The sequence below is a fragment of the Larus michahellis genome, chromosome 1 (assembly GCF_964199755.1).
Source record: "Larus michahellis chromosome 1, bLarMic1.1, whole genome shotgun sequence".
NCBI classification, from domain to species: domain Eukaryota; kingdom Metazoa; phylum Chordata; class Aves; order Charadriiformes; family Laridae; genus Larus; species Larus michahellis.
In genome coordinates, this window is record NC_133896.1 from 200,624,625 (window position 1) to 200,638,786 (window position 14,162).

Below are 14,162 nucleotides of genomic sequence, written 5' to 3' on the forward strand. Positions count from 1 at the left end.
ATACACAGATGTGGTCTCATGTCATGACTACTTCAGAAAAAAGGAAATAGGAGCCCCAAGGAAATGAAAAATAAAAGCTGGCCTGCTCTACTTTCTGCATAGCAGGAAGGCTGCATCATTTTTAACTCTGAAAGATTATGCAGCTTTGAGGACTGCGTATTTGTGCTTGTTGCTGGTATTTGGGGAGAACTGTGACCTTGAAGGGATTGCTGGTTTAGATGGACAGGAAGTTTTACCTGCATCCTAGAAGCAAGACCTGCTTTGTGGGGAATGACTACGTGGAGTCCTTGTACTACTGTTTTGCATCCTTACTTACGTTTTATAGCTGCATACTAGCATACAAATATTGCATGTCAAAAGCAATTGCAGTCCGTGCACCTGAAATAGATTAACCCATTGGCTTCTTTGATCCCTTGACTAGTTTCTTCCCAAGTGCTAGGACTTTTGGACTGGTGTACTGCAGGGTGCAATACTGGGGCTACTTCTTCAATGTCTTCATTAATGACCTGACAATCAGATGAAGGATGCCCTCAAGAGGTTTACAGATGATACAAGACTGGGACAAGTGGCTGACACACCAGATGGTTGTGCAGACATTCTGAGAGACCTTGACAGGCTGAAGAACTGAGAGAGAATTCTTGTGACGCTCAAGAAAGGGAAATGCAAAGTCCTGTACCTGGGGAGTTATAGCCCTGTGTACCAATAAACGCTGGGGCTAGAAAGCAGCTTTGTCCAGAAGGACCTTAGGGTCCTGGTGGACAAGGTAACCATGAGCCAGCAATGCACCCTAGCTGCAAAAAAAAAAAAAAAAACAAAAAAAAAAAAACCACAAAAACCAAAGGCCAACAGCATCCTGGGCTGCGTTTTGAAGAGCATTGCCAGCAGGTTGAGGGAGGTGATCGTTCTCCACTCAGCACTGGTGAGGTTGCATCTGGAATACTGCATCCAGTTCTGGGATCCCCGATATAAGATACAAACATCTTTAATGGAAAGAGTCCAGTGCAGGGTCACAAAGGTAATTAGGGGACTGGAGTATCTTTCATACAAGAAGAGGCTGAGAGCTGGGATTGTTCAGCCCAGAGAAGAGAAGGCTCAGAGGGATTCTTATTAATTTGTACAAATATTTAGTAGGAGTGAATGAAGATGAGGGAGCCAGGCTCTTCTCTGTCGTGCATAGTGACAGGACAAGATGCAACAACACATGAACATCTATCTGAAGACAAAACCCCCACTGTTTTACTGTGAGGACGGTCAAACACTGAAATGGATTTCCCAGAGACGTGGTGGAGTCTTTCCTTAGAGTTGTAGAAAACCCGACTGTATAGCGTGGTGCTGGACAACCTGCTCTAGCTGACCTTGCTTTAGCCAGGGGCATTGGACTAACTGATTTCCAGCAGTCCCTTTCCAACCTGGGTGATTCTAGGATTCTGTGACTGGGGACAATGTCTCTTCCCCACCCCCCCCCCCCCCCTCCAGGCGGGGCTCTTTGTCCTTTTCTCAAGTCCTGTTCTAAATGGTTGTCAACTGCAGTGACTTTCCTAAATCAGTTCTTCAGTAGCATTTTTTTGCTACTGTCAGCTACTACTTATTGATTTTATATTTTTCGGGTTGGGGGTGGTGGTGGAGGGTGTCTCACTTTAGAGCTGTTTCATGGCAGCGAACAAGAGCGTTCTACAAGAGGGAGCTCACACAATTGCAGCAATCTTGTCTTGAATCCAAGAGGCCCAGATGTAGGGCCAGTAAGAAGGTCAGTGTTCCCTCCTTTGTGCAGTTATCTTGGGCTTAGAGAGTACCAAGTGCCCAGGAAGGGAATTGACCCGGCATTGTAGACTTACACTGTTGTGTTTGTGGTGAAGTTAACAAACATTGAGCAAACAGAAAGTTCTTACTTTCATACTCTGTGACAATGCTTTGGTAGAGAGATCCTTCCAAGGCAGGTTTTTTGGTTTATTTCTCAAAGATTTGACAAGCTAGGTCAAAGACCTATGTAGCTGAAACAAATAATGAACTGTAAATTATTAAAGTTATGCTACATAAATATATGTAATTAACTGAAGTTAATGAATGGTCATGTTTTTCAGAGATGTGTAATAATAAACATTTTCTCTCACATAATTTCATGACTAAGCCAAGAGCAGCTTTAATTATTAGTGAATTAGCAAATTGAGGAACAATGCACAAAAAATACCGTAAAGTGTAAATCAAAGGGGAGAAGATGATGTAATTTCATAGGCTTAAAAAGAGGAATGAAAATAACTGAGTTTAAAATCCCCAGAGAGAAAGAGGAATGCCTTTAATAGCCTTTAAGGCTTTGCAGGAACCTTCCATTTACTTGCCAGGTGCTTGATACTGAAGAAAGAAAAACATTATTTTTTTTTCTACTCTGGGCTGTTTTAAATGGTACTCTGTGTGTCAAATAAGACAGTGCACTTAAAACTTTTTCCTGTGAAGTTTAAAATGTAGTTGGCATAGCAAGAGGAAATTTCAAATTAAACAGTCTTCAAACAAAAATGTTAATTGGGAGGGGAATCTGGGTCTTAAAACTTAGCAGTATGATGTTTAACCACTCTAGGAGGAGTTCTGTTGCTATTCTCAACATAGCATAAATTCGTGGGACTTAATATGTCATAAATATAGTACAACATTTTCATCTCCTCTGGGGAGTTTCAGCTGCATTTGCCATTCAAAGATTACTTTTTTTTTTAAAATATACTTAAGATACACTGTATATACATTTGCTGGGCTTTAGGCATAAACTGTAGTTGAACTTGTTTCTCAGGGGTAATCTCTTAAAATGAAACTGTAGTAAAACTGGCCTCATTTTGCATTAAGAGGGAGAGATGGTATCTTCTGATGGGGTTAAGTTCCCCCACTGTTACAGTGTCTCTAACAGGCAGCTGGCACAGGGGAGGAAAATACACCCCTCGGGAGACTTTGAAGCTTGCAAAATCAAACCAAACCAAAAGCCTTGTTTGTTAAAAGTTTTTCCGGAGACTGACAGATGTTATTATCTTCCCTCACACTGACTGGGATGTCAGTGTGTTAAGAGAAAGCAAAACTTACTTTTCAGTGGAAGTAAATGTTGTTTGGAAGGCAGTTGAACTCATGACTTCATTTATGAGATCTGAGCTGTTGATTGCCTGCCTGGTTTTCAACTGTTCCTTTAAAGGACCTGGTTTTATTGATGTTTTGTAAGAGCAGCAAAACGTTAAGGCTTAGGTAGAAGTGAGATATATATATTTTTAACAACAAAATGGAGTTTTATAATTAATCTAGTGTTTATACCTCTTAGAAAGCTAGTTTGCACAGCAGATTGCTGGTTTTGCCTTTAAATATAAAAGTAGCAGAGAAGTATGTAACTTGCACGTTAGGCAGGATATTTAGCTCTCTACTGAAGACTTGCCTTGAATTGAAATATGTTATGTTTCGGGAATACTTTTTCAAGACTTCATATGCTTTGGGAATGTTTTTTTTGTTGTTGAATAGAACTTTTCTGTAGGTGACAGTGACCCTACCTTTGTATGGGTTTAGTGCCATATTAACAAGACTTGCATCAGGAAGAAGCTACTCATTGGCATTTTATAGATTAAATAATTCCAAGCAGCTTATAATTACTTCAATACTTGCAAATAATTGTTGGACAGCAGAAGTAGTCCTTCCTTTGACTTCTCTTACAGATGTAAGCACAATGAGGCAGGCATTTCCAGAGAGATGTGTGGCATGAGGCTGGGACAACATCCCTCATTGGGCTGCTTCAGGGTGGTTTTTTGCTCTTTTGTTTATATTATTGACCGTTTCTGCAATACTGCTTAAGGTAATGGGATGTTGTTTGAGTGGAGTATTACTCTTTCCACATGTGTATCTGCAGAGCAAGAATGTTAAACTGAGCTTTTGTACTTGGATCCTGCAGCCCTTTTCAACTGAGAGAACAGTGAGTTGATGCCCTTTGGGAGAGTTTGGGACTCTGTAGCAAAAGAAACACACACACCACCACCACCCCGTCTTGAGCTTTTCAGAGCTACTGTTCGGAACTTCTGTATTCATAAATGGAGATCATCAGCTGGGATGAGGTGTTTGGATGGTAATCACTTGCCTCAAACATCCGTTGTGTATAATTTGGAGGAGCAGAGGCTAGTTTTGTTTGCTATTTCATAGCAAGTTGTGAAAAGTTGCTTGTCCAGGGAAATCCCGTTGCTCTATTCTGTCCCTCTAAAAAGACACTGATGCTTCACTGGATCTGATGACATACCTCCTGCTTAAAGGTAACGAAGTTGCTTTGACCAGCCTCTTTTCCTACACTTATTGCATATTAGAACACCTCCTCTCCTTCATGTTGTGTGGTTTTTTTCAATGCAGTATTCATCTGCTGCTACTGTTCATGTTGTGCTGGTGGAACTTGGTATAGCCATGGGGAATTCAATGAAGCTATGCTGACTTCATCAGCCTGTAGCCTGTTCTATTAGTAAAATATCAAAATGTCTGTTTTGAGCAGTTTATTTTCACTGAGATTTTATCTTGTTGCTGGGTTTTGGCTTGGGACAAAGTTCAGGCAACAGGAACACCAAGAAAAAAAGTCTCAATTGCTGTACAATCTGACAGCTTTTCTGCCTTGCTTTCATCAGATGTCCTGTTCTGCAGAGATCTATAAAGTGGTGTAGCATGAACAGAAATGGAGGAAATCCAGCAACAGCTATTTCGATGGACTCTGCTGTTTGCACAGGGGCACTTGCCTTTTCAGAGCTACAAGATCAGCATCATTTTACTAGCTTTTAGGCGTGAAGGATGTGCAATTGTTGCTCAGTATCTGAGTGTTGACTGCAGGACTTCTGCCCAGCCTCACCAACTAACTTTGTTAGGTGATTGTGACACAAACTATTGCTTTCAGTACCTTAAGCAATAGTGGAGCTGTAGCAATAATGGTTAGAAACTGAGAAAAGTGGTAAATAAGCCCAGAAAATGCATGGTTTTTTTTTAAACAACCTTCCAAGGACAACAAAACCCCCTGACTGTTTCCCGGCTTGTATTGCTATTTCAAATAGTATGCAGAGTGGGTGGGGTGAGGATGTGAGCTCTGAGAATAGATGCTAAATGTTCTGAAATGAACTTACCCGTTGACTAGCATCTGCTCAGGTGTTGAAAGGGAAGAGATTCAATGAATTAAAAGCAGAAAGTGTGAGAAGGGAAGGAAGAAAGCAGCTTATGGAAAGTACCTGTTGCTAATTGTTAGTGTCACTTCGTCAGCTAGGTAATGAGAAGAGAGATGAGGAGATAAAAAAGTTGTCTCAGCATTGAGTTGTAAGGCCATAGCTTAGATGTTTCTGGTCTTCCATCATCATTTGGAGGAGACATTAATAATATAGCTCACAAAATGAACATCTGGAATACCTCTTAAGTATTTATGCCCCTAAGTCTCATATTGTTGCTGGTGTTCGTATTTGACAAAGTGATTATTCTGTGCTCTAGTTCAGAATGTATTTATTAAATCAAAAAAAGTACCTTGTTGCCTTTCATTAGATAAGATCCCCTTTCTTGTGACAGAAAATTGCAACACAATTCTGATTAAGAGCATGCAAACCAATTGTAACATTAATTAGTCCCAAAGAAAATTATGGATGTGTTGCATCTTCCTGTATGTACATCTTATGTTTTCCCTCATCTGTCACCTACCAAATTATCAATGCTCATTCTCTTGTTCTATTTCTGACAACTTATGACAGCAGTATTCATCTCATGACTTTGAAAACTGTGAGGGAAGAACCATTCTGGCAGCTTTAATGTTTGTAGATAATTGGAGTGGGAGGGAGGTTTTTGGTTGCAGCATGATGTGGTGCTCTCTGCACTCTTGAATAAAGAATACTCACAGATGATTAGAAATGATTGCCTAAACTGTCCAGTGTGTATGTAAAGCAATCTTGGGACTCTGTCTTATGATTACTCTTCCTAAAAGCTTATTGGCTGCTTTGCAAGAGCTAAGTAAACTTGCAAAATGCCAGCAATTCTGTGTTGGAAAGCCAATATAAGCAAACTTTGAAAAAGCTGGTCTTAAAAATTTTGGTAATTATCTTATCCTTTCAGTGTCAGAGTGAGTTTCTGCTGAATGTTCTGGCTTCTGTTTGTTCTTGTTAATTGGTGTCCTGAGCTATGAATGTTCCTGAGCTTTACTCTCACTAGTTTAAATCATTCAAACACATAGCTAGTGTTTAAAGGGGAAAAAAGAATTACTATTAATTACAGTCACTTGTCTGGTCAACTAAGAACCCGAAAAACAAAGACTTGACTCTAGTCCCAAGTGTGCGAATGTTTCTCCAAAACATTGCTTTATTAATTAGATGCATAAACTAAGGTAAACGTTCCAGACTCAGAGTAGTCTTATCAGAATTCTTATCAGATTCTTAACAGAAACATCTGTGAATCACTCACTTCCTTAGGATTACTTTTGTGTGCACTAAAAAAGTAGTTAAAGATACTCTTTTGACTGGTATTGTTTGGTTTTTAAATGACATAGGTGAAGCATGTGTCACCCTTTCCCTAGGGTAACTATTCAATTGCCTGACAACCTGAACTTAAATGATTCCTGCTATAATGCCAAACATCTACTTGCTTAATGTAATCCCATTGTTGTGACCATGACTATACTTAAAACTGTTTTTCTTGTTGTGTATTGGAGATGAGGAAATAATTTGGACAAAGTAATCTCAAAGTAATCAACAAAGTTGAACAACTACTCCAGTTTCCACTGTCATTCACTATTTGGCAAAATGATTGCTTCTTTGAAGTTATGAATGAAAAATGCGTAGTTAATTGAGTAAATTTGTATTGTGTTTTTGGAACCTGTGTGCTTCAGTCCAGATTGGGTACCTGTTTTAGTGTTGGGTTTGTTTTTGTACTGGATGACCAATTGAGTAACTTTTCATGCCCATAACTATGATTATGAATGAAAAAATTGTTTCTGAAATGTTTTACTGCATTCACCTGAACTTTCTATTTCTGTAACCATTCTTACCAGCAAATTCACTTAGCACGTATTTCAAAAAAGTTGGAGGAAGGGCATGAATACAGCTAAAAGCAACTAACTTCTTTATTTTTCTTTGGAAACAATTTTTTCAGGAAAAATACTATATATTCTGATAAAAACTAACAAGTTTCTCCTCCAAGTACTGTTTACTCTAGCTGTTATTTTTAAAGTTCATTTGTTTTCTTTATGCATTTGAGCCTACTATTTAGGTGATCAGAATCTTAGTATTTCATTTGATGTATTTCATAAAATGCAGGTGAAATTTCTGTCTTGAGCAATGGTGTAGTAACTCTCACAAACCGTTCCAAATGGTGTTGGTATCAGTTTCATCACCATACTACAGTACCATGTCCAAATTGCTACCAGTCTTTTCAGTTTCTGAGCAGGAGCAGCCAGCAATGCTATGTTTAGCACTACACTTCCAAAATTGGAAAATAAACATTCCATAGATACTGCACATGAGAAAACACTACGCTGCTGGAACGTATGGTATTTTAGAAGAAAGATAAAACTGTGGTTTGGAATACCTTCTGTTCCATGAGAAACTCATAGTACTGGTATATTTTTCTTTCCAGAAGTGTTAGTGTGTTAACCCCTATATTCTGGCGAAGTTCCAATTTGAACAATCACTTCCTTCTCACTGAAATTCCCCCTGCTTTTTCTGTTGAATATGATACTCTTCACTTCTATTCAAAGCTGTTGTGAGGGTGTCAGTGTGAATGCTAAGTGTTGCCAGGTTTCAACGCAGAGGTACCAGAGCAAGGTCCTGCTTGTGAAACCCAGCTCTAACTACTGGTGAGCCTTGGTTTTAGCCTTCTGTCTTGTAAAAGTAATTTTGGAAGCATAAATGTAATCTCAACTGTCTTTAAACAAAACTTGTAGGGGTTTTTTGGGGGTGGGAGTTGTTTGTTTGGTGGTTATGGTGTTTTTTGGTGTTTGGATTTTGTTGTTTTTATGTTGGTTGGTTGTTTTTTTTACAGTTGGGAGATGGTGCATGTTGCCCCTGGGCTTACCCAAGTCCCTCCAGTTTGCCAGTGCAGCTATAAATTAACATTTTAACGTAGCTGTCCAATAGAATGTTTGAGTTCTTTCAAGATGGCTTATGTCGCATATGTAATATGTGGTCTCTGACGGGGTGCACAAAGCATTCATTGGTGTACATGCTTTTGTATGTGGTAAGAACACTTAATGTGGTGAAGCATGTATGTTGACTGCAGCTAACTGTCCTCGCAACTAAAGCTTCCCACCACACCAGTGTCAGACACTCTGGTTCTCCATTAGACTCTGTAATGCAGATTTTTTCCTGTTCTGGTATTCTGGCACAATTAGACTCTTGACATAGTCCTCTTACTTCTTATGGCTTCTTGCACCAAATACCCCTTTCCTGAGTTCCTGGAACAGTATGTTGCATGCCCGGGAGTGACTAAATGTTTCGTCTTAAGGAATCCCCTGCTGGTCCATCAGGCTGGATGGAGGCCAAGGGTCTCATGCCTTTCTGCAACCTTGCAACTGGTTTGTAAAGGCTTCTGGCTGCATAGAAAAGATCTCTCCTTACTCACCAAGTTGCAACTACAAGGAAGTATTTTTCCTTTTCTGTGTCCTTCTAATGGTTTGGAGAATGTCAGGAGGGGAAGAGGTAACTCTCATCTTGATCATTGCTTACTATTCTGAATTTTCTGGTCTGAATATTGAGTAGTCATAAAAGATCTCAAAACTTCTCACAGGAGGAGAAGACTTGAGGATACTCATTGCTCTTATTGAAATACTTTTTTTTTCTCCCAAATTAAATGTTTGAGCTTCACTAATGCCCAGATGCATGAATGTACAGAAGACAAGGGCCTCTAAAGAGTATATAGTGCTGCGCTGTGTTCAGAAACAAGACACTCAAAACAACTGTCATATCAGTCCTTTTGTAAAATCCAGCGAAGGCTTGTGCTCTATCCCCAGGACCAGCTTAAATATTATTTTCCACTGTTAAAAGTACCAGGTATAAAATTACGGAGGCAGGATCAGTCTGTTCTGCAAGTGTTTTAGTACTGCAGGGAATTAACTTGATGAGAACTCTGGGCTTTAAGTGCACCATGGTAATATGTGGGACACTGAACTGGTAAAATGGCTCTGGCTGAAGTTGCCAAAAGTGCTTAGTGTGGGTGGAAGCTGACTAGAGGTTGTAGAGAAGTGGGGGTTGGTCTCTTCTCCCAAGTAACAGGCAGTAGGACAAAAGAGGAAATGGCCTCAAGGTTGCACCAGGGGAGGTTTAGACTGGGTATTAGGAAAAACTTTTACACTGAAAGGGTTATGAAGCATTGGAACAGGCTGCCCAGGGAAGTGGTGGAATCGCCATCCCTGGAGGTATTTAAAAGATGGGTAGATGTGGTGCTTAGAGATATGGTTTAGTGATGGCTTTTGCCAGTGTTAGGTTGATGATTGGAATCAATGATCTGAAAGGTCCCTTCCAACCTAGAAGATTCTATGATTCTAGAGTGTGACTAAGTTCAGTAGGAGCATAGCTGAATCCATACTGGGTACTTGGAAAAATCTGCCCTTGCACTGAACAGAATCGCTAGGCTTAAACTTATTTCTTTGCTGTTCATATCTCTGAAGTCATGGTAATGAAAAAGAAAGCTATGCTTGACAGAAATGTAGTAAATCTGACTTGATTCAACAGACTAGAATAGGAAGCAAACTCTTGGGGTTTATTCATATGAACAAAAAGGTGAAAAGGCACTGGCTCCAGTGGCTTATGCATATTTTTTTTGACATGCTTACGTACCTGAAATGTGGCAAGATCTATAGACTTGTCTTTTCAGGTATGTGAGTAAGTATTCTGCAGGGTAATCAAGGCTGCCCGATTTAGCAAAACACTATCCCTAGTTGATGGTGTGAAAGCTTTTGAGGGATTTAGACTTTCCTTTGCAGAGTTGCCCAAAGACAGCAGAAATAATTCTTTTCAGGATCTCTTATGTATTGCAGTCTGCTATTTGCTAACATTTCTCTTTAAGTGATGCTCACCTGCTTATGCGGAGCAATACACAACTCATCCTTCAAAAAAGAAAAAAAATCTTTGCCAGTAATTCTCCTTAGTACTTCTAAGAAAAGACAAGCTAACAAATGTGTGAGGAATACCTGGGCTTGCAAAGATATACTCCAAAAATTGAGAAAAAAAAATAATTTTCTGCTGTAGTCGAACTACCATGCAGCTTAAGAGAAGTCAGTGTTCTGAACAACACCAGCAGGCTTAAAATGTTGAAAGCCTGGATTCTGCATTTACCTCTAGGCTTTTCTAGTGCTTTCTCTGAAAAATCAGGATTAAATAGCTCCCACCCTATTCTGGAAAGGCAGCTTTGATATCTCCTTTTGGCATCTGCGTTGCCTTAAATTTCTTCTGCTCTTTTAAACTTGCTTCTCCCATAGTGTCTAGAATAGATGATACAGTGATAGGCATTGAAAATTATAATCTCTTTTTAATCTTACTCTTTCATATCCCCTTTCTCTTACTGTTTTCCATGTCACAGCACATACTTAGTCTTTAAATTGCTTTGTCTCACAGGTTTTCTCTCAAGTGTCTCACTTTATAAAATATGCTGTCTTTGTGCATTTCTATTATTGTTTTATTTATGCCCTGAATATATACCTTTTTGTGTACAACACACAGAATCTTAAGTTCCTACAGGGACCTCTTTCATCAGAGCTTCTAAACCTGTGTAGGATGTTACCTGTGGTTATTTGCCTACTTGTATGTGATCTTGAAAGAGCTATTACTTGTGGGCCCTAGAAAGGAAGAACCAAGAAGTCTTAAACAAAAACCTGTGACATAAGTGTGTTAGGGTCTCAAAACAAAGACAAGCTACTAACTGGATGCAATTGGGATGAAGACATCTGTTTGAGAAGTCAAACACTTATCTTCCTGCAAAACAGCATCTTGTTCTTCAGAAGCATGTGCTGAGCATTCAGAGGTTGCTGACTGAAGAACTGATCATCATGAGTGGAGAGGCAGGATTTGGCAGCCTCTGTGGAGGCAGGAAGGTCAGAAGAACTTCTTTGCAGTTGAAGAAAGGCTGTTCTGGTATGTATGTAGAATCATTTGCTGTAGCTCAGTTCTGTGTGGTCTCTTGCTTAGCTTTAGACTCTCGTCTAATGAAGTGTTATGCTCAGAACTGTCTGTACTTGGAAGGTGGAGGGTCACTTTTGCACGTGGTATATTCAGTGTCAAAGTTAGTGCTAAGTTTCTCCAAAACCTTCTACCTCTACATTCCTCATCCTGCAAGTGAGGTACTTCTGTATGTCTTGGTACCGTGTTCTACAAGCAGATGATCCAAATCCAGTCTGAGTTGTGTGATGGATCTCTTGGAACTGTGGGTCAGTGTTTTTGTCCAGGAGACAGAATGACTGAACAGTGCTTTAGTGATATGAGTATGTCCAAGGTGGAACTGTGATAACATTGAGATAGCTGCCCAAGGATCGGATGAGTGCATGCCTTGGCTCTGTTGAGGGATATCTGTGGGACCTTTGTGTGTTCTTCTCCCCCCTCCCATCTTCCAACAAGTATCCTTAAAACTGATGAAAATAGGAACCAGTTCATGAAAATCAGAGTTGATGTAGACATGTCTGGAGGCAAGGTTCAGCTCTAATTTTTATACATAGAAAGCAGCTGTACTATAGGATTTTCTGCTATTCGGATCAGGTCTTTATAGACTGTTGAAAACTGGCTGGTATAGCAGGAGACAGAATGTGACTAAGTTAAACTTGAAGATAACCTCCAGAGCAACAATCAGCTGCTTGATTATTTTGATTCTCTGCAAGATGTTGTTTGTAGCTGTATTACTGTTGGTTACAAAGTTCCAATTGCATCTCAGAAGGAAAAAATCAGACACCACTTGTATGCAGTTCCCTGCAAGGTATCTGACCCCATTGCTATTAACCCCTGGTGCTTGTGACTGTTCCTGCACCGGTACTGGGAGGCTAACTTTGCTTTGTTTTTTTCAATACAACTGGTTTTAGGAGTCTAAGGAAGAAACGTGTGCAAGTTTCTCCCTCATTATTTCTCATATCTGTTTCTTTTGATAACCAACTTGTGTGGGCTGGAAATCCAAGCTGTTCAGGGATATTTTGTTAGGGTAGGCTTTTAAAAGCAACACAGAACTAAGTTTTATCCTGCCCAAGTGTAAGAATCTAATGAATGTTTTTAATTGCTGAGCTAAGGAGTTCTTAGCACATTCACGGGATTTGTTGGTTTTGTCTGGATAGTTGAATGCACAACCCTTACTGAGGGTTGTGCACCCTCAGTAAGTTTGCAGACGACACCAAACTAGGTGGGAGTGTTGATCTGCTTGAGGGTAGGAAGGCTCTCCAGAGGGACCTGGACAGGCTGGATTGATGGGCCAAGACCAACTGTGTGAGGCTTAATAAGGCCAAGTGCCGGGTCCTGCATTTTGGTCACAACAACCCCAAGCAACACTACAGGCTTGGGGAAGAGTGGCTGGAAAGCTGCCCGGCAGAAAAGGACCTGGGGGTGCTGGTGGACGGCCAGCTTAACATGAGCCAGCAGTGTGCCCAGGTGGCCAAGAAGGCCAACAGCATTCTGGCTTGAATGAGGAATAGCGTGGCCAGCAGGAGCAGGGAAGTGATCGTGCCTCTGTACTCGGCACTGGTGAGGCCTCACCTCGAGTCCTGTGTTCAGTTCTGGGCCCCCCTGTACAAGAGGGACATGGAAGTGCTGGAGCGTGTCCAGAGGAGAACTACCAGGCTGGTGAGGGGTCTGGAGACCAGGTCATACGAGGAGAGGCTGTGGGAGCTGGGCATGTTTAGCTTGGAGAAGAGGAGGCTGAGGGGAGACCTCATTGCCCTCTACAGCTACCTGAAAGGAGGTTGGAGAGAGGTGGGTGTTGGCCTCTTCTCCCAGGTGAATAATGACAGGACCAGAGGAAATGGTCTGAAGTTGCGGCAGGGGAGGTTTAGGTTAGATATTAGGAGGAATTACTTTACTGGAAGAGTGGTCAGGCACTGGAACAGCCTGCCCAGCGAGGTGGTTTGAGTCACCATCCCTAGAGGTGTTTAAGAAACGTCTAGATGTGGCACTTCAGGGCACGCTTTGAAGAGCGGAGATTGTAGGTTGTTTGTTGGACTCGATCTCAAAGGTCCTTTCCAACCATGAAGATTCTATGATTCTATGAATGGGTGAAGTGAATAGTGATGGTTTAAGAAGTGACTGTGTAGCCCACTTCGTGCTTGTTTACAATAACTGAGTGTTCTGGGAGGCTGTCCTGCTCTACCTGGTCAGCTAAAAACCTGTTCAACTGTTTTGGCCATATTTACTTCTAGTGATGAACTTCGGGTGATACCTGATGACTTGCTGTCCTTGAACTGTCTGCTGCTGCCACTAATGTTTTTGCATTTTGGTAAGTCAAAGACAGGGCAAAGTAATTTCAAACTACCAAATAGCTATTCTGAAAACTGTGCACTGCTTTTGTGAAAGGTTCAGTACCTCATTGTATGGCAGCGCTTAGAAACTTTGAGAGTTTTCCTTCTCCCCATGATAAGGTGACGGTTACTCACATTTTGAACTTTTACTTTTTAGAGTTTTAAATTGAGTACCTTCACATTTAGAGAGTAAATATTGCATGGCTATTTCCAAAATGGGTGACTACACATCATTCTCTAGTTTGTAAGAACCTGGCATATATATACAGGCAGGTGCAAGGTTCATGTAGGTTGTATGGACAAGAAGCTGCAGATTTTTTCTTTCTGTGACCACTTAATGTTTTTTGAAATGCTATGGCTAACCAGGAGATCAGTATGAACAGGACATAGGCAGCTGTCCCAAGTGAAGACCTGAGGCTCAAAGGAAACCTAGCACTTGACCATTTTCTCCTGTTCAGCCATCATCTCTGAATTGTAAGTTTAAAACAGAAGTATATCTACTTCACATTGCAAGTAGTAAACGAATTCACATTAAACTGGAAAGGAACCACATGCAAAAGAAACTGAGTCTGATTTGCATGACAAAAGTGAGGAAATGTGGAGTTAAATTTAAACTCTTCCCACAACACTTCTTACTGTATCATGTTGCAAAGTTTTTTGGGAAAAGGGTTGTGACTAAAGGATGCAGTCCTAGTTTTAATTTTTCTGTATTTAGTTTCTTTTTCTG

The 14,162-nt window shown here is 40.6% G+C and overlaps 1 protein-coding gene across 6 annotated transcripts in view; it reads left to right on the forward strand.

Moving 5' to 3' along the window:
• Positions 1-14,162, forward strand: part of ATP8A2 (ATPase phospholipid transporting 8A2) — a 344,031-nt gene that overhangs the window by 144,142 nt on the left and 185,727 nt on the right. The gene's annotated exons all lie outside the window — the stretch shown is intronic.